This window comes from Trichechus manatus, unplaced genomic scaffold (genome assembly GCF_000243295.1).
Source record: "Trichechus manatus latirostris isolate Lorelei unplaced genomic scaffold, TriManLat1.0 scaffold00356, whole genome shotgun sequence".
Taxonomy (NCBI): domain Eukaryota; kingdom Metazoa; phylum Chordata; class Mammalia; order Sirenia; family Trichechidae; genus Trichechus; species Trichechus manatus.
In genome coordinates this window covers 351,256-372,175 of record NW_004444292.1, presented here as the reverse complement: position 1 = coordinate 372,175, position 20,920 = coordinate 351,256, and the positions used below count along the sequence as shown (strand labels likewise).

At 37.1% G+C, this 20,920-nt stretch overlaps 1 protein-coding gene across 1 annotated transcript in view; it reads left to right on the top strand.

Annotated features, from left to right (window-relative positions):
* PSPC1 (paraspeckle component 1) overlaps positions 1 to 20,920 on the top strand; it is a 113,640-nt gene that overhangs the window by 90,012 nt on the left and 2,708 nt on the right. The window lies entirely within an intron of this gene.

Here is a 20,920-nt window from a genome sequence, read left to right as displayed (position 1 = left end):
CACACACACACACACACACACACACACACACACACACATATACACACACTCTCTCTCTCTCGTTAATTAGGGGAAATTGTGCCCTCTTAATTTTTTAAATTTTGGTGTGTTTTTTGTTTCTTAGCTGTATATTATGCTGCATTAAAAGATCAGTTTTTTAAAAAAATTAGGAAGAGATTGACAGTTTTTGGAAAATGTTATGTTCCACATGTGGGAGTGTGAGGTACAATATAGAAAATATCCAATTTTTAATTTCTGTCTTGCAAGATAATGTGCTTATTTAGGTTTTTAGAAAGCGTAAGCTTAGTCTTTTCTGCTATTTGTGTTCAAAGGATTAGAGGTAAAGTAAATGAAGGTGTAGTGGTTGGTATTATGAGCTTTTAACCCATTAATAGATGAAATACTTCTTAAGTTGATTTAAAATATGGATCTGACAATTTGAATTATTTGAACAGTACGGAAGGAGACTAGACTAGTCACAGCTAATTTCTGTTTTTTATAGGTCATATAAATTTGGTATAGATTAAATATTGTTTAGCAAAATTTAAAATATTCTTTTAGTTCAATACTGATTTCTTAAAGTTTCTTGCAGTCTGTGAACAAAATGGAGCAACCATCATTTCATGCTCTGACTCTATAGTACGATGGTATTTCATGTCAAATAAATTGACATATGGAGTCAGAATATGTCATTTTGTAGTTATAAGGGTAGCTACTCTTTTAGATAAGGAGAAAATGCTTGTCTGAGGAGATCTTGTTTATTTAGTTTGTGCTGTTTAAATGAGTTACGATGCAGTAAGTCTACTGTCTGGAGCTGCACTGCTGTTCAAGTGGTGGCCACTAGCCACATGTGGTTATTGAGCCCTTGAAGTGTGTCTAGTGAGATTAAGGAACTGAATTTTTAATTTTATTTTCATTAAGTTCAGTTATTGGTATAGTATTAAGTGTATTTGGAATAATTTGGGTGTGTGAGTCTACCTTTACATTTTAAATTTTATTAAATACAGATAAGTATTTTTGAAGAAAATTTGGCATCTGAATTAGATGTGCCATAAGTATAAAATATACACCAAATTGGGAAGATTTAGTATGAAGAAAAGAATGTAAAATACCTTATATAATAATTCCTTATATGGCTGCATGTTGAAATGATAGTATTTTGGATATATTGGGTTAAGTTGAAATGATAGTATTTTGGATATATTGGGTTAAATATATTAATTACAGCTTCTTTTTCCTTTAATGAGGTGGCTAGAAAATTTGAAATTTCATGTGTTTTTCTTTTGGACAGTGCTGGTCTAGAACAATAACTTTGTCAAATTTTTTATCTTTTCCTTACACAATTATAATCCCAGGATCCCATTACATAGAGTATAATTATGTAATTCATTAATTTTTTGTCTTTTAAAATTAATACTGAACTTTAAAATTTGTTAAGTATATATCCATTAGATGTCAGTGTGAGATTGATTTCCTGTAATACCTGTGTAATAGGGCAGGAAATAAATTTTAGCACCCAGTTATCAGGTCCGAATTGTACACATTAACTTTAAAACTTTACTCCTCTCACTTCTGTTACTTTTCTTTTGTGTTGTTTATTACCTACTTGATACTATTTCCATAAAATTTTGTTGTTTTAAAGTTTTCTCCTAAACATCTGTGTGGCATTATCTTGTTTATTTATTTGCTTACTTAATTCCACCCAGAGTGTAAACTCTTTTAAGATTAGAGTAGGGTTTTATCCTCAGTTTTGGGAAGAGACTATTGCAGGCTCTTATTAAGTGTTTGTTTAGTGGATGAATGACAACCAGCTGTGGGACAGGAACGAAGTTCACTAGTGAGAATACAGAACTGAATAAAATATGTTCCTTCCTCCCCTGGGAATTGACATCTAATGGGTTTATGTAGAGTTGTAAGCAAACTGTTTGACCAGGTGGTAGCAGTGAGGGGAATGGGAAGTGCTATGAACATGTAGAAGCAAATAACCACTTATTTTGGGGGAAACTAGGAAGATTTTGAGCAGGTCTTAAAGGTGAGTAGGTGCCAGTTGCTGGGTTTTTTTTGTGGGGGCCAGGGGGAGGAGGATGGAGGAAGAGTAGGGAGGGCTTGTAGAATGGTGAGATAGTGTGGCCAGAAGCGCCCAGAATGGCAGTGAGCATGTTAGGCAGAAATCCCGAACAGGTAATAAGGAGCTTTCTCTGGAGTGGAGATAAGAGAGTGAAGAAAAGAAGAAAGTTTGGATACTGTTGTGATTAACTGTAAGTTAAAAAGTTTAGATCTTTACCTTTTAGGTGATTGAGAGGATAATTATTTTACAGGATAATTATTTTAAATGAGGGAGTGACCAGGTCAGAAATAATGTTTTAGAAAGCAGAGACCACATAGATAATTGATTTCCTCCTCCTCCTCCCCCTGAGGATCTTAAGTGGCATTGGGGATGCTAAACAGTTTTTCAGATTCCAGATATAAGTAATTCAGAGGTAGAGTGAATTTAGCTGTGACTAGTGTGACTCTACAGCAGCTAACAACAGCAGTGTGTTAGGGTAGTCCCTGGGTGGTGCAGGAGTTAACATGCTTGCCAGACGAAAGGTTGGCGGTTTGAGTTCACCCAGAGGCACCTCAGAAGAAAGTTCCGGTGACCTGCTTCTGAAATAATCAGCCATCAAAAACCCTGTGGAGCACAGTTCTACTGTGATACGTACGGGATTATTATGAGTTGGAATTGACAGCAAAATTTTTTTTTTTTTTTTTGCTTTAGTCTGTTTGGGGGAGGAGAGGGAAATGCAAAGTTAATCTAGGGGTTTCTAGTTTGAATGATGGGTTGATGATTCCATGAACTGAAATGGGGAAGGTAAGTGTGTAGGATTGGAGAAGGAGGATGGACGTGCTGCTGGGAGAGGAAGACATAGTTCACTGGATTTGTGAGCATTTTGGTTTTGAGTGCCTATAGGTGCTTTGTTGGGTTTAAAAACTGTGGAAAACCTGTACACGGTAGATTAAACACACATCTCCCAAGGCATTATCATACATTACTGAAGGTTCTACAATACCTAACTAGTCCTGCTTTTACTTCTGCTCTTACAACTTATTCTCCATATAACATCCAGTGCATCCTTTTAAAGCATAAATCATGGCCCCTTCTCTTTTTTCAAGCCCAGTAGCTTCCCATCTAATTAAAATCCAGCAGTAGTATCATAGGCCACAGGGCTTTATTTGATCTGGTCTACCTTTCCAACCTCATCTACCTTTATTCCTCTTGCTCAGTTAGCTCAGAATAGTTTGTTTCTCCAGATAGTTTTTGCAGATCTCTTAAAAAGTGTTCCCCTAATATTTCATATCACCTCTATTCACTCATGGCACTTTGTCAGTACATGATGTTTATTAGCTAGTTGTGCCTATATTTATCTTTATTAATATTCCCAGTATCGTAGCACAGTTTTTGGCGCTCAGTATTTCTGGAGCCCATCTGATGAGGAATTCAGGGGAAAAATATGGAACAATGGCATAGATTTAAGAATCTTTAGTACAAGTTAATGTGTGTGAATGAGGGTCCCAGATTGTTTCTTCATCCAATAGATATTTATTGATCATTGTGTTCTCACCCTGTGTGTACAGTTGTAAAGAAAATAGAATTGATTCCAGCCTTTTCTGAGGTTAAAGTATTGTGAATGGCAATGGTAAGAAAGGGTGTAATGAAATTCTGAAACAACTCCACCATTTTATTAGAGAGTCAGAGCACGAAGAGTCAGCAGAGAATGAGAGTGATCAGCCCAGTTCCACTAGAGTTTGGTAGAATAATATGTACCCTTCTACAAATAAAGTACCAACACAGAAGGAGCGACTGGAAGTGTTAAAGACTGAAAATTTGGGATGGGTGGCTGAGAATCAAGACATCTTGCTCCAAGGCTGAAGAGTGGATGGGATTGGTAGTATGGCAGAAGACAAGTATTTAGCAATTGAAGTAAAATTCAAAACTTAAATCACTAGCTATATTTTGTGTATTGGCTATACCAAATACAGTGGTGGTTAGTGTTAGTGGAACCCCAAGTATTAAGAAGACCAGAGGACCTGGAAGTAAGTTTAAAAGCCCTACCTAAAGTGTTTAAAATCCTTTTTCTCCCAGAAAAATAACCTTTTTTCCCTAATTGAGTGTAAAATGAAAGCTATTGGTTTTTAAAGTTTATGTATTTTTTTCCCTCTTACATGTTTTTCTTACTTTGGTATACATTAAAGAGAAGATTAAAAGCAACAGAAGTGGAATAGATTGGCTGCTAGAAGCATCTCATTGGGAAATTCTCAGAAGAGTCTACTAGTAAAAATACAACAACTTGAATTCATTATTGATGGAATTATCCATATACAGTTAACTATGTATATATTTTACAGACACTTCTACAGACACTGAAGGTCTGATTATGTTAATTCTAGTAATTGAGCTTTAAAATGATAGACTGGTTAAAATTTTCAGGAGAAATAGTGAAATTTTTATGAGGTATTTTTGAAGGGAATGCTTTATTCTCCTACAGATTTTGTAAGTCAGTTGGGTATTATACCTAAAAGAAGTTGAAAACGAACTTGTACGAATATTGGGAGGAGACAAAGCAAGTAATTCATACATAGTTGAAGAACTGTTAACTGCCCCAGAACTTGCTGACTTGGTCCTTTGTGTTTAAGAATGGGTACTGAATTACTCAGATACTTCCAGGAGTTCTTAAAGGTCACAAGGCTTTCCTTTTACCGTACCCCTAGTTTTCAGTTGCTTATATCCTAGTCAATTTCTCCCTTTATTGTGATATTTTAGTTACCCTTCAATTGGATAGATTATAGGGATTTTGAAAATTATATCATAAAAGTTTTTGGTAAGAATATTGGCTTTGTTTTCTGGTTTTTTTAAAAAATGATTTTAAATGTTTCTAAAGAGAGATCAGTTATCATTTTTCTTAGTTATATAACAGACATTACTAAGTTCCTGCATTTTGGATTTTATCTTTCACTTGTTAAATATATTAAGTATATTACAAGTATCCTGGTTGCTATCTTTTATAATAAGTGCCAGTTAATAAATGCAAGTTATGAAGAATGAGAATGCCACCAAGCCTGGGGATGTGTGCAAGAGTTTCCTGTTTTATTGCTGCTTCTCTGATTGTCCTCAGAACTGATGGAAAGTGGGGAGAAAAATCTGTATATAATTCAACATTTGGAAAATACTTTTTAAACTTCCTGTTTTACATTATGGTATGATTTTGGTTAATAATCAGCATGTTACAACAGCGTATCTTCTTTCAGAGCATAAATAAATGGAATCCAGTCAGATTAGCCAAAACTTGAATTAATTCTATGTAACTAATACATAGTATGTGAAATGTAACTATTTTAATACATTTAATAGAACCATGGTTACATTTTCTATTCATAGACTTAATAGTGTGGAAAGAACTAGTTTTTTAAATAAGATGGTTAACGAGCGGATTCAAGTATTTTGTATGCATTTTTGCATGTTTGTCTTGAACATTTCCTTAATTTTCCATGCTGGGCATCATCCTATCTTTATTTACTCACTTAACAGACTTCCCTCTGGAGGCCATTCCTTTTTCTGCTCCAGGCTGAGCTGTTTGCTGTCTAGAACTGCTGCAGCAAAACGAGACCCCTTGGGCCTCTGTTCAGGATTCTTCTGGACTGGATGTGCTCTTTGCTGGATTTTCATCAAAAGAATGCTTGACAATCCGTTGTGACAACTATGATTTTTTTCCTGTTTGTTCTTTTATATGTGAATATGTGATATATATATGTGTATGTATCTGCATGTACATTAACAGCATATGTGCTGTAAGAGTACTACAGTGATATTTTTGATAAACTTATCATTAAAAGTAACAGGACATTTAAATGCTAAGTAATGTAAATGTTTAGTTGCTTTCATGATACTGGCAATAAGCTAATAAGGTAATGTATTTAATTTTTACCCCTTGAGGGACAGTATTTACTGTACCCTCCTCACAGGACACACTGGAGATTGGCAGGACCCCCCTAAGGGAAGGGACCTCACTACATGTAGGGAGCTGAGCCCGGCTACCTTCCCAGACACTAAAGGGCAGCAAATGCCTAATTTACAAAAGGACTTGTCTACTTCATTCTTTTGTTTTTTTAAATTGGTGGAAGTATAGTCAATGAAACATTCAACAATTTTTACATGTATAATTCAGTGACATTGATTATATTCTTAACTTGTGCAACCCTTTATCACTGTCCTTTTCCGATTATTCCATCACCATTAACATAAACTCTATACCCTTTAAGCAAAAACTCCCCCTCTCCTATTCCTGGTAACCACTGGTAACCCTTGGTTTCTATGTGTTTGCTTCTTCCATATAAGTGAGATCATACAGTATTTGTCCTTTTGTGACTGATTCATTTCACTCAGCATAATGTTTTCAAGGTTCATCCATGTTGTAGCATGCATCAGGATTTCATTTGTCTTTATGGCTGAGCTATATTCCATTGTGGGTACATACCACATTTTTGTTTATCCATTCATCTGTGGATGGATGATGGACATTTCGGTTTCCACAGACAACATATATGTATGGATTTAATGTACAGGGATCATGAATGAATTGTAATGGATTGTTGTATCTAAGAAGAGACTAGATTGATTTAGTGTAGTCAGTAGACACTTCAAAAAAAAAAAAAAAAAAAAAAACAAACCACCACTGGCATCTATTTGATTCCAACATGGTCATATAAGACAGTAGTGATTCAGTGGTAGAATTCTTTCCTTGCATTTGAGAGATTTGTTTGATTTGAAGCCAGTGCACCTCAGGCACAGCCACCACCTGTCTTGTCAGTGGAGGCTTGCATTTGCTATGATCTTGAACAGGTTTCAGTGGAGCTTCCAGACATAAGAGTACGAAGAAAGGCCTGGCGATCTACGCCTGAAAATCAACCAGTGAAAACCCTGTGCATCACAAAAGCCTGATACGCACCCAGTCATGGGAATCCTGCAGGACTGGCCAGCATTTTCTTCTGTTGTGCGTGGGTTTCCCATGAGTCAGGCTGACTTGATGGCAGCTAACAACAGAGACAACAAAGAAGTGGTCATAGTTTATTAAAGACTAGTTTATAGTAGGTATGGGGTGAGGAGGAGCCCTGGTGAGGCAGTGGTGGTGGGGCAGTGGTTAAGAGCTCTGCTGCTAACCAAAATATTGACAGTTCGAATCCACCAGTCGCTCCTTGGAAACCCTGTGGGGCAGTTCTGTCTTACAGCGTCGCTGTGAGTTGGAATTGGCTCGACAGCAGTGGATTTTTTTTCTTTCTTCTTTTGTATGAGGTGAGGAGGAATATCAGCTCAACTAAGCAGATAATTGCCACATTTAAGACTAAGGCACCCAATGTTGTTGGGTGCCCCTGTCCTCCGGTAACTCCCAAGTAGTGGTGGAGGTTAAAAAAACAGTACAATAATTATAATACAATGCAGAAAGGTCCAGGGAGAACAGAAAAGAATGGTACATGTCAACAGTACAAAAATTACAGTGCAGAAAGGTCTAAGGGAGGACATAGGAATAGTGAAAGGGAGAACGTGTTTTACTTTGAGTTGGGAGTAGAGGACAATTCAGAGCAAAAAGGGGAGGATTATTTACCTTAACATGTCTAGTGATTTTGGGAGGTAAAAATGTTGGAGTCTCATCTTCAAGATGAGTTGCTTGTTTGGGAAGCAGGTGCACTGGGAGAAGGGCCACTAAGAGCAAAAGCTGGGAGCTGGTAAATGTGTGTGCGTGAAGCCAGTTACGTGTCATCGAGTTAGTTTCAACTCACAGCGACCCTGTGTACAACAGAATGAAACACACTGCCTGGCCCTGTGCCATCCTCACAATCGTACGTTTGAGTCCATTGTTGCAGCCACTGTGTCAGTCCATCTTGTTGAGGGTCTTCCTCTTTTTTGCTGACCTTCTGCTTTACCAAGCATGATGTCCTTCTACAGAGACTGGTCCCTCCTGGTAACATGTCCAAAGTATGTGGTATGAAGTCTCACCATCCTTGCTTCTAAGGAGCAGTCTTGCTGTACTTCTTCCAAGATAGATTTGTTCCTTCTTTTGGCAGTCCATTGTATATTCAGTGTTCTTCACCACCACCATAATTCAAAGGCGTCAGTTCTTCTTTGATCTTCCTTATTCATTGTCAGCTTTCACATGTAATTGAGACAATTGAAAATTTCATGGCTTGGGTCAGGTGCACCTTAGTCCTCAAAGCGACATCCTTGCTTTTCAACACTTCAAAGAGGTCTTTGGTAGCAGATTTGCTCAATGCAATACATCTTGATTTCTTAACTGTTAATTCCATGGGCATTGATTATGGATCCAAGTAAAATGAAATCCTTGACAACTTCAGTCTTCTCTCCGTTTTTCATGATGATGTTTATTGGTCCGATTGTGAGGATTTTTGTTTTTGTTATGTTGCTGTGTAATCCATACTGAAGGCTGTAGTCTTTGATCTTCATCAGTAAGTGCTTCAAGTCCTTTTCACTTCAGCAAGCAAGGTTGTGTCATCTGCATGTTGTAGGTGGTTAGTGAGTCTCCAATCCTGATGTCACATTCTTCCTTATATAGTCCAGCTTCTCAGATTATTGCTCAGCATACAGGTGGAATAAGTATAGTGAAAAGATGCAACCCTGACGCACACCTTGCTTGATTTTAAACCACGCAGTATCCCCTTGCTCTGTTCGAATGACTACCTCTTGGTCTGTGTGCAGGTTCCACATGAGCACAATTAGGTGTCCTGGAATTCCCATTCACCACAGTGTTATTCATGATTTGTTACGGTCCACACAGATGAATGCCTTTGCATTCAGTAAAACACAGCTAAACATCTTTCTGGTATTCTTTGCTTTTAGCCGAGATGCATCTGACATCAACAATGATACCCATTTTTCCACATCTCTTCTGCATCTGGCTTGAATTTCTGGCAGTTCGTGTCGATGTACTACTGCAACCGCTTTTTAATGATCTTCGGCAGTATTTTATTTGTGATATTAATGGTATTTTATTTGATAATTTCCACTTTTTGTTGGATCACCTTTCTTTGGAATGGGCATAAATATGGATCTGTTCCCATCGGTTGGCCAGGTAGCCATCTTCCAGATTTCTTGACATATAGATGAGTGAGCGCTTCCAGTGCTGCATCTGTTGAAACATCTCAGTTGGTATTCTGTCAACTCCTGGAGCCTTGTATTTTTGCCATTGCCTTCGTTGCTGCTTAGATGGTTCTTGATCATATTTTACGTCCTGAAATGGCTGAACGTTGACCAATCATTTTTGGTACAGTGACTGTATTCCTTCCATCATCTTTTGATGCTTCCTGCGTCATTCATGATTTCGCTCATAGAATCCTTCAGTATTGCAACTCAAGGCTTGAATTTTTTCTTAAATTCTTTCAGTTTGAGAAATGCTGAGCATGTTCTTCCCTTTTGGTTTTCTAACTCCAGGTCTTTGCACATTGATTGTAATACTGTGTCTTCTCGGTCTGCGCTGTGAAATCTTCTGGTCAGCTCTTTTCATCATTTCTTCCTTTCGCTTTAGCTACTCTACATTCAAGAGAAAGTTTCAGAGTCTCTTCTTACATCCATTTTGATCTTTTTTCCCTCCCTTTTTTTCCTTTTGATGACCTTTTGCTTTCTTCATGTATGATGTCAGCCCACAACTCATCTGGTCTTTAGTCATGAGTGTTCAGTGCATCAAATGTATTCTTGAGATGACCTGTAAATTCAGGTGGGATATACTCAAGTTGCACTTTGGTTCTCTTGGAGTTGTTCTAATTTTCTTCAACTTCCACTTGAACTTGCATATGAGCAGTTAATGGTCTGTTGCACAGTAGGCCCTTGGTGTTGTTTTGATGGATATTGACCTTTTCCATCATCTCTTTCCACAGATGAAGTCGATTTGGTTCCTGTGTTTTCCATCCGGTGAGGTCCACATGTATAGTTGCAGTTTTATGTTGTTGAAAAAGATGTTTGTAATGAAGAAGTCGTTGGTCTTGAAAAATTCTATCTTGTGATCTCCAGCATCATTTCTATCCCTAAGGCCATATTTTCTGACTACCGATCCTTCTTTGTTTCCTACTTTCGCATTCTAATCACTAGTAATTATCAATGCATCTTGATTGCATGTTTGATCAATTTCAGACTGCAGAAGTTTTTAAGAATCTTCAGTTTCTTCATCTTTGGGCTTAGTGGTTGGTGCATAAATTTGAATAATAGTCGTATTAACTGGTCATCCTTCTAGGCATGTGGATATTATCCTATCAGTGACAGCCTTGTACTTTAGGATAGATCTTGAAATGTTCTTTTTGATGATGAATGTGATGCCATTCCTCGTAAGTTTGTCGTTCAGGCATAGTAGACCGTATGATTGCCTGATTCAGAATGGCCAATACCAGTCCATTTCACCTCGCTAATGCCTAGGATATTGATCTTTATGAGGTCAATTTCATTTTTGACAATTTCCAGTTTTCCTAGATTCATACTTAGTACGTTGTACGTTCTGATTAGTAATGGATGTTTGCAGCTGTTTCTTCTCGTTTGAGTCATGCCATATCAGCACAGGAAGCCAATAGAAACCCAAAATGAAACTGCAAAACTAATCAGGGATCTTATTCCATGATAAGAAACCATTAAGATTATTTTTGTCACAGGAGCGATGGTAGTCAGGTTGGGTGTTCAGATAACCAGATTGTGGGAAACATGCATTTTGAAGTAAAAATTTAAGATAGGTGGTAGTGGTGGGGTTAGAGAGGAAGGGTAACATCGAAGTATTGTGGTTTGTTGTTCAGCCAGTTATTACGATGTAACTGTGAAAACTATAGCAAAATGAAATTACTATTTTAATTCAAAATTTTATCTCTTAAGTTAGTAACTTTAAGTAATTATGCGTACGTTGTATACCCAAGGAGTTGAATGAGTGCAATTTGCTATTTGAAAAACAAAAATCTTGTTCAGGGGTCCATTATTCCACTTCATACTTAAGTATTCATTATTATGGTGGAGTAATAATTTCTCCTTGGTATAATCAGAGAGTAAATATTGTTTTGTTTCATTGTAGTTATTACACTTACTAAAAAATATTTATTGAGCACATACTGAGGCAGTACTAGGTACTATTCTAGGCATGGGGCTATAGCATTGACTGCATTGTTATGGGTAGCTGAAACAGGTGTCCATTTTAGTTAGAAAGGTCAGAGAAAGATCCTATGAGGAGATATTGGGGCTGAAACCTGAGTGATCAAAAAGAGGGAGGTGTGTGAAGTTGGAGGTGAACCCATTCCAAGCTGTGGGCAATACTACTCAAAGCAAGAAAGTGGGAAATACCTATCGTGCTGCAGTTTAGCAGGCAAGTGTGTTTCTTAACCTTTTGGTTCGTTATTGCCCCCTTCCTAGAAGCCTTTTTAGGCTTTTTTTTTTTTTTTTTTTAATCCCCCTCCAAGAACTTGTAAAACCATAAGTAGCTGTTTATGTACTGTATGTTTGTCTGTGCTTTATACATACCAAAGATTTTTTGCCCGTCTCCTCCAACCAATTTTCTCCATCTTGGGGGTGTTAAACAGCCCCACTGAGAATGCAAGATGTAGAGCAACATATGCTATGGGATTTGTTTCTGAATGATATGGGAACACTGGAAATTTTTAATTTAGCTACTTACGAAGAATTTACTGGAGGAGAGCCAGGGTAAAAGCAGGTAGACCAATAAGACCACTAAATGCTGGTGAAAGGTAATGGTGGCTTGGTCCACAGAGATCATTTAGAGAGACGCAGAGGGAGAAACAATGTAGTATTTATTGCATTAATTGTAAAAAATATATATCTAGGTATAATGTGATGAAAGCAGGAGGAAAAATGCCTGTGGGACCCATTGAATTGTGGGAAAGGAAATGACCCTTGGGAAATGAATATTTGAGGGAAATTTGACACCGAGTTTCTACATTGTGACAATTTTAATTTTTCTGTTTTAGACAGTTGAGTGTAAGTAGATGAACACAGAAGAAAACAAGATTTAGAACCTTCTTAATTCTAGATTTATTTCAGCCCCTCATTTGGTCTCAGAAGGAATGTACCCCTACATTTTGGTAGTCGTGCCTTTATCCAGAATTTTCTCTGTACTGGGGACTCTGTTTTAGGCCGTATTTGCTGTTTCTTGATCTGCCACTACTATTTGTTTGTCGAATCTCACACTGGACTTATTAGCAGCATCAAAATGGAATTTCCTTATACCACACGGTTTTGCCTCAAATTTGGGTATAATCAGTGCAAATTTATAGGGACTGCTTTAAGTTCTGCCCAGCCTCTGAGATTCTGTCCAGATTGGCCAAGGGAAGATGTGAAAGTCCCCTTGGGCTCTGGAGTGATTCAGAGCAGGTATTGGAAGCTCATGCTGAGAGAGCATTTGCATTTATAAATGATGTAGAGGCAGCAAAATGAGAAGTGAGATTCATGACTACTTTGTGGGTTTTAACGCATTGTTTTCATATTCTGTATTAATGCGGTTTGTAAATCTACATTTCTGAAAGCCCCCCCTTCTTTTTAACCAATAAACAGAAATTTTGTACATTTCTAAAATTTGACAAATACATTTTTAAGCTCTCCCTGTTTTTAAGCTTCTCAACCTCTCAACACCCCCTCCCCCCTGAAGACTTAACCATTTTTGAAGTGTTGGTATCTTGTGTTCGGAACAAAACATTAAAATATTTAGCCATCTTAATGCATTTTCATATAAATATCTGTTCAGATACTCTTCTAATTCAGAAATAGTGTAACCCAGTGAGGTAGACATGATAGATGGGGCACTAGATGAAAGGATCCTTTTGACTGATAAAATCTTCCTCACCACTGATTCAGTTTAGTGCCCTCCCCCACTTAAATACATTTAAATACATGATCAATACATAATAGTGCAGATTACACTTGCTTGATATTTAAGTAATTTCCCCCAATACAACATTCTGATATTATTTCCTGCATATGGGTGTATATTTGATTATGCAAGAAATGTTTTCCCTAATAAGTTGCCTTACATGTTTTCTTTACATAACAGTGAAGAGCTATTTTTAACTGGTTTTAAGTATATGGAGAAAAATAAAAGTATGTGATGAGAGAGAAAATACCTTTTGGTAATTCCTTTCCAGTTCCTTAATTGTTGGATTCTTGGGTGTGGTAATAATTTACTTGAAATATTGAACTCTGAAAGGAAATTGAGGAGAGACCAACTGCTCAGGTACGTTCCTATCAGTCATTTGTTATCTTGGACTAAAAATGGAATTTATTGTTATTATAGTCCAACAAGTTTATTAAAACTTAATCCTGATTATGCAATGATCAAGGATAGGTTTTCTTTGACTGATTTGTGTTTGTATGTGTGTGATTGAGTAGTATTAGGGGATTGCAAGAGGATAATGCTAGATTTTTGTTTTTGAAATGGTTTTGTAGGAATTTGGAAACAAAATTAAGGTTGAAATTTTTCAGTGGTATCTTATGCTCTCAAACTACCATTTGTCTCATCACAGTTGGCTTGCAAATTCAGCATTAATTACATGTTTTATTGAGACCTATTTCAATGTTTTCTTCAGACTCTCTTTTTCAGGTCTTTGGGCAGTTGAAACTTAGTTAATTTTTAGTTTATTTTAGGGTTAACTATGAGTATGCTTGATGAAATCATCAATGTGTGCTTTATTAGATTTAAAATTATTTTGTTGAGAATATACAAGCAAAAACATCCACCAGCAGTTTCTACATGTACAATTCAGTGACACTGATGACATTCTTCTAGTTGTGCAACCATTCTCAACCTCCTTTTCTGAATTGTTCTCTATTAACATAAACTCACTGCCCCCTGTCTAATTTTTCAAGTTGCTGTTGCCAATTTGATCCCATATAGATAGTTCTTAAAAGAGCACAATGTTCAGGGTAGACATTTTTTTGATTTATTAGAACTTTAGGAATCTATGGGTGGTGCAGATGGTTAAGTGCTCCACTATTAACTGAAAGGCTGGCAGTTTCAGCCCACCCAGAGGTGCCTCAGAAGACAGGCCTGCTGATATGCTTCCGAAAAGTCACAGCCTTGAAAATCCTATGGAGCAGTTCTGCTCTACACACATGGGGTCACTGTGAACTGGAATTGACTGGTTGGCAACTAACCACAACAATGCTGGAGTTTACATTTCTATTATAACTACAGCAAATGTTACCTTACGTCCTTTGAAGAAAAAGATATATAAACATATATAAGTAAATATATATATATGTTTGTGTGTGTGTGTGTTTGTATTGTTATTAACTGCTGTTGAGTCGGTTCTGACTCATAGCGCCCTGTGTACAACAGAACGAAACATTGCCCAGTCCTGTGCCCTCTTCATAATCATTATGCTTGATCCCATTGTTGCAGCCACTGTGTCATTCCATCTCATTGAGGGTCTTCATCTTTTTCGCTGACCCTCTGCTTTAACAAGCATGATGTCCTTCTCTTGGGATTGGTCCCTCCTAATAACATGTCCAAAGTATATGAGATGAAGTCTTGCCATCCTTGGTTCTCATGGCCATTCTCACTGTACTTCTTCCATATATATGTATGTATGTATGTATATATCGGTGTGTGTGCGTGTATACATATATATGTATATATATAATTTTCCTCCAAAAACAGCATTCTAGTACTAATTTTTTCTCCAATTTTTTTCCCTAGGTTTTCAATATTATTTTTAATAGTTAGAAATGTTTATGTTTACTTGAGCTTGACTTTATTTTAGGTACTTACTTCTTAATTTTGACTTGCTATATAAACTTGAAAATATTGTTTCTTTAATTAGAAAAAACTTAAAATTCTGCTTTCTTAAATTTGGACTGTCAGTTACTCAGAGCTTGTGAATTTTGTTCAGTTTTACAGCCTTAGTTTTCAGAAACTTGAGATCTTCTCAGAGCAGCCCTTTTCCAATCAACCCACCTCACCTCAGAGGTGACTACCATTCTGATTTCCATCATCATAAATTAGTTTTACCTCTAGCTTCTTTCACTCAGTATAGTGCTTTCGAGATGCATCTATGTTGCATATATCAATAATATATCATTACATGAATATACCACATTTTATTATCTACTTGTATTGATATATTTTTTGGGTAGTTTCCATTTTGGGGCTATTATGAACAAAGCTGCTGTGAACATTCTTGTAGAAGTCATTTCCGCATTCATTTCTCTTGGCAAAATATCTAGGAATGTAATTGCTGAGTGTAGGATAGGTGTATGTTTCTTACAAACTGCCAGTTTTACAAAGTGTCCTATACTCCTGTGAGCAATGTGTAAGATTGCTGTTGCTTGATATCTTTGCCAGTACTTGGTATTCTTAGTTTTGTTAATTTTAGCCATTCTAGTGGGTGTGTAGAATTACATCAAAGTGGTTTTCATTTGTATTTCTCTGATAGCTGGTTGATGTTGAGTACCTTTTTATTCCTCATTTCATTTTTTTTCTCTAAATTTTATCTTGTTGAGAATAATATGCACAGCAAAACATGTACCAATTCAGCAGCTGCTACATGATTACATGCTTCAAGTTGTACAGTCATTCTCACCCACCTTTTCTGAGTTGTTCCTCCCTCATTAACATAAACTCACTATCCCCTAAAGTTCCTATCTAATCTTTCAAGTTGCTGTTTTCAGTTTGATCCCATATAGATAGTTCTTAAAAAGACTATAATGCTCAAGGCAGGCCTTTTTTACAAGTAAAACTATTGTTCAGTTTTAAGATAACTTCAGGGGATATTTTTGATTTAAGGTTCAAAAGATTATCTCAGGGCAACAGTTTCAGGGGTTCATCTACCCTCTATGGCTCCAGGGAGTCTGGAATCCATGAGACTTTGCATTTTCTGCCTTTTCATGAGGATTCTTCTATGGAATCTTTGATCAGAATGTTCCATAATGGAGACGGGGCACCATACACTTCTGGTCTCATGGCAAAGGAGGCAGTGTTCATGGAGGCAGTTAGCCACACATTCCACATCCTTCTTCTATTCCTGACTCTTCTTCTTCCTGTGTTGCTGCAGATGAATAGAGACCTATTGTTGTGCCTTCGATGGCCACTTGCAAGCTTTTAAGACCCGAGACACTACACATTGAACTAGGAGGTAGAATAGAGGCACTAAACACGTTTTTAGACCAGTTAATTGGAATGTCCCATGAAACCATGACCCTAAACCTCTGAACCAAGGAATCAAATCCCATGAAGTATTTGGTTGTACATAAGCAGCCTCAGCAGCTACTCTTTTTTTCTTTTTGTCACAGTTGTAAATATGTCTATCACACAACTTCTGTCGATTGAACATTCTACAGGTGTACAACTTATTGACAGCAATTACAATAATGGCTGTTCAATCCTACCCTTAATCAGTGTGATTTTTCCATCACCATTAACTGTTTTCCCCCTTCCCTCTCACCCCTGGTAACTACTGATAACCTTTGTCTCTCTACATTTGCCTTTGCTTGTCTTTTTATGTAAGTGCGTTCATATAATATTTGTCCTTTTATGATTGGCTTATTTCATTCAGCATAATGTCTTCAAGCTCCATCGATACTGTAGCATGTATCAGGACTTTTTTTTATCCTACTGGCTGAATAGTATTCCATTGTGTGTATGTACTACAGTTTGTTTATCCATTCATCTTTTGATGGGCATTTAGGTTGTTTCCACCTTTTGGCAATTGTGAATAGTGCTGCAGTGGGTATTGGTATACAAGTCTCTGCTTTCAAGTCTTGGGTATATACCTAGGAATGAAACTGCTGGGCAGTTCTTTTTTCAGTTTTTTGAGGAACCACCACGTTGTTTTCCACAATGGCTGTGCCATTTTGCATCCCCACTAGCAGTGGATAAGGGTTCTAGTTTCCCCACGTGATCGCCAACACTTGTCTTTTTTTTTTTTTTTTTTTTTAAGTCTTAGACATCCTAATGGGAGTGGAATGATGGTATCTCATTGTGGTTTTTATTTCCATCTCTCTGATGGCTAATGGTGCTGAGCATCTTTTCACGTGTTTGGTCACCATTTGAATGTCCTCTTGGTGAAATGTCTATTCTGGTTCTTCGCCAATTTTATGATTGGGTTATTTGTCTTTTTTGTTGTTAAGCTGTAGAAGTTTTATATATATTTTGGTTATTAGGTTCTTGTCAGGTATATAGTTTCTGAATATATTCTACCAGTTGGTAGCTTGTCTTTTCACTTTTCTGATAAAGTCTTTTGATGAACAAAAATTTTTAATTTTTATGAGGTCGGTAGCTTGTCTTTTCACTTTTCTGATAAAATCTTTTGATGAACAAAAATTTTTAATTTTTATGAGGTCCCATTCATTTATTTTGTCTTTTGCTGCTTGTGCTTTTTTTATTGTATTAGATAATCCATTGCTAAAAGCTAGCCAGACAGCATTGCCCCTGCATTTTTTTCTAAGAATTTTTTGGTTTTAGTTTGTACATTTAGGTCCTTAATCTATTTTGAATTTGTTTTTGTGTGTGATGTCAGATCTGGATCCTGTTTTATTTTTCTGCATGTGGAAATCCAATTTTCCCAGCACCATTTATTGAAGAGACTCTTCATTCCCCATTGAATGGACTTAGCACTCTTGTCAAAAATCTTTTTTTTTTTTAAGAAAAAAAAAACGAACCCATTGCCATTGAGTCGATTCCGGCTCATAGCGACCCTACAGGCCGGCATAGAACTGCCCCATAGGGTTTCCAAGGAGCAGCTGGTGGATTCAAACTGCCGACCTTTTGGTTAACAGCCAAGCTGTTAACCACTGTGCCACCAGGGCTCCTGTCAAAAATCAGTTGACCATAAATGTGTGAGTTTCTTTCTGGACTATCAGTTCTATTCCATTTGTGTGTGTGTCTATTATATTAGTACTAGGCTGTTGTGATTATTGTAGCTGTATAGTATGTTTTAAAATCAGGAGTGTGAGTCCTCCTACTTTGTTCATCTCTTTCAACATTGCTTTAGCTATTCGAGGCCTCTTGTCATTCCATATAAAGTTGAGGGTTGGTTTTTCCATTTATGTAAAGAAGGCTGTTGGAATTTTCATTAGGATTGCATTGAATGTATAGATCACTTTGGGTCGTATGGACGTCTTAACAATATTAAGTCTTCCAATCCATGAACATGAAACATCTTTCCATTTATTTAAGGCTTCTTTAATTTCTTTCAGCAGTGTTTTATAGTTTTCCTTGTATAAGTCCTTCACATCTCTGGTTAGATTTATTTCTAGGTGTTTTATTCTCTTAGATGCTATTATAAATGGAATTGTTTGCCAAATTTCCCTTTCAGATTTCTCATTGCTGGTGTTTAGAAATGCAACTGATTTTTGTTTACCTTCTACCCTGAAACTTTGCTAAATTTCTCTATTAGCTCTAGAAGTTTTCTTGTGGACTTTTTGGGATTTGATGTTGAGTACCTGTTCATAAACTGTTCTTTTTGAAGTACCTTTGCCTTTCCCTTATGGCAAAACGTATAACTTTTGCTGTAAAAGTAAATTTAAACATGGGTAGCTTTATTAGAAAGGAGCCCTGGTGGTGCAGTGATGTAATTGCTTGGCTGCTAACTGAAAGGTCGGCAGTTCAAACTCATCCAGGCGCCTTGAGTTTTATTAAGTGTTTCCTAAGGTTTATGGGCGTTTTATCACTTATGATGAGCCTTATTTTATTCAAAATACTTAGCATAAATTTTGGTTCTTCTTGGAAGAACAGCCCCGGGGGATGCCTGAGGCTATTTCAAGGTTAACTGGAGGCCAACCAAACGGTGGCTGATTTTTAACAATAGTATATAGTATGATGAACTCTCAAATGTTTTTCAGTTTAAATTGCTTTACATCAAAAAGCAGGATGAACTTGTGGATATATTGTCATGTTATACAGGGCTGCAACTTTATGGGCATTTTCTCAAGTTTCCTTAGAAGTTGATGGCCGTTGAATTTCAGCACTTTAGTTTTTTTGATATATTAGCTCGATTACACACTATTTCCCTAATACCTGTTTGAAGGTATACTCTTTGTTGTTTAAAGGAAATTCTAGTAATTAACGTTGGAAAAAAATTTCTTCAGTGAAGATTGTACTACAGATAGTCAGGGATTCTGCTCCAACGACTCTATTGTATTGTAAGTCATTTGTGATGTAATTCAAATAGCTCTTTCTTCTTAGTTTTTATTATTGCCTTTTATTATCAGTGTCTTTATAAATCTGGTATTTGTCAGCATCAGTGTTGTAACAATGAAGACAGTCATAATGGCTGTCAGGCACGTGCGCATTTCAGTCATCGTATGTCATTAGAGTTGAACATTTTCCAACTTTCTATCCGGTATGAGCCCCACCACAGACTTCATTGTAGACCAGGCCATAGCTTCCTATACTGCACTGTTTTGATCAGTAAATCACAAGATTGACCATCTACAAGTGAATATCTGAGAGTGATAACATCAGTAAATTACATGCTGCAACATTGTATGCAGTACATACTACTAACCATAAGTTGTAAAAAAAAAAAAAGATGATTGTAAGTGCGGTTTGTCATAATTGGAATACGTCATAAGTCAGGGGACTACCTGTGCATATTTTGACTGTTGTGAATTGCTTTTGGTTTATTTATTGCTTCATCAGCCAGTATTCCAATCTTTGTATTTGTCATGAAGGCAAAGGATGAAATTCAGTTGTGAATATTGTTCTGCAGAAGATCTATCAGGTGGTAGTGTTTGATAAATGTGGAAATTCCCTCTCAGAACATGTTTCTCAGGGAGAAGCCCTGCTATTGATGTCAGCAGGCTCCCAAATACTGCCATTCCTTATGGCTTGCTATCAGAGGGAGTCTGTTTTAGAGGGGAAAAAAAACTAGTCGCCGTATCGAGTCAGTTTTGACTCAAGATGACCCTATGTGTGTCAGAACAGAACTGTGTTCCATAGGGTTTTCAGTGTCTTATTTTTTAGAAGTAGATCACCAGGTCTTTCTTCCAAGGCACCTCTGGGTGGACCCAGACCGTCAACCTTACAGTTAACAGCTGAGGCTCTGTTTCAGAGGAAATCATTGCCTGCTACATAGAGTTATAGCAAGGTGTTTTTTTAAACATTATTTAAATCCTTTTTTTTTTTTTCTTTTTATTGTACTTCAGGTGAAGGTTTACAGAAAAAATAGTTTCTCATTAAACAGTCAGTACATATATTGTTTATGACATCGGTTAACAACCCCATGACATGTCAACTCTCTCCCTTCTCGACCTTTTTTTCTTGTTGGTGAAAATATACATAGCCAAAGATACACCATTACAAAAATTTCTACATGCACAATTCAGTAACATCGATTATGTTCTTCCAGTTGTGCTGCTATTCTCACTTTAGATGAAGGCTTACAGAACAAAATAGTTTCTCATTAAACAGTACACGTTGCCCTATGACAATGGTTAAGAACCCCACTACATGTCAACACTGTCCTTACTCAACCTTGGGTTCCCTATCACTAGCTTTCCTGTCCCCTTCTGCCTTCTAGTCCTTGTACCTGGAGTGCTGTGCCTCATTAGTCCTGTTTTGTTTTATGGGGCTGTCCAATTCCTGGCTAAACGGTGAACCTCGGAAGTGACTTCACCACTGAGCTAAAAGGGTGTCCGGGGACCGTACTCTCGGGGTTTCTCCAGTCTCTTTCAGGCCAGTAAATCTGGTCTCTTTTTGTGTGTGGTAGAATTTTGTTCTACATCCTTCTCCAGCTCTGTCCAGAACCCTCTGTTGTGATCCCGGTCAGAGCGGTCGATGGTAGCCGGGCACCATCTGGCTGTACTGGACTTAGTCTGGTGGAGGCCTTGGTAGCTGTGGTCTATTAGCTCTTTGGACTAATCTTTTCCTTGTATCCTGTTCTCTTCATTCTCCCTTGC